The following is a 624-nucleotide window of genomic DNA, read 5'->3' as shown; positions in this document are numbered from 1 at the left end:
TAGATGACCCAAACACGCACATCGCAGATTTTCTTGAAATTTGCGACACTTTTAAATTTAATGGAGTTTCTGATGATGCTGTTAGGTTGCGTTTATTTCCTTTCTCCCTACGTGATAAAGCTAATGCATGGTTGAATTGTTTGCCTGTAGGTTCGATCACCACATGGGAGGACATGGCGAAAGCGTTTCTAATTAAATACTTTCCTCCATCTAAGACCATGAAACTGCGGGCAGACATCACCACATTTGCTCAATTCGAGCAGGAGTCTTTATATGAGGCATGGGAGCGCTTCAAAGATTTATTAAGAAGATGTCCTCATCACGAACTGCCACTTGGGTTAGTCGTTCAAACCTTTTATTATGGCCTGCTTACTCCTAATCGTACTATGATAGATGCTGCTGCTTGTGGAAACCTGTTGAGAAAAACTGCTGAGGAAGGATATGAGTTGTTGGAGGAGATGGCTGCTAGCAGCTATCATACTCAATCTGAAAGGAATAATCAGCGAAGAAGTACAGGAGTTCACCAGGTAACTGACCTTTCCGCTATTACTGCACAACTCGATATCTTGAACATGAAGTTGGATGGTTTGAATATGGGTGGCACAACTATGCGTCTTCAAGAGA

General features: G+C 42.1%; 1 non-coding gene across 1 annotated transcript; it reads right to left on the bottom strand.

Moving 5' to 3' along the window:
* Positions 1-222: 222 nt before the first annotated feature.
* On the bottom strand, positions 223-328 carry LOC142523497 (small nucleolar RNA R71). Its single transcript, XR_012814688.1, has one exon. It is a non-coding gene; the product is annotated as a small nucleolar RNA R71 (small nucleolar RNA).
* Between the last annotated feature and the right edge of the window lie 296 nt (positions 329-624).

The sequence above is a fragment of the Primulina tabacum genome, chromosome 13, assembly GCF_025594145.1.
Source record: "Primulina tabacum isolate GXHZ01 chromosome 13, ASM2559414v2, whole genome shotgun sequence".
In the NCBI taxonomy this organism is placed as follows: Eukaryota; Viridiplantae; Streptophyta; class Magnoliopsida; order Lamiales; family Gesneriaceae; genus Primulina; species Primulina tabacum.
The sequence above is the reverse complement of the archived record's forward strand: the minus strand, read 5'-3'. Positions and strand labels throughout refer to the sequence as shown.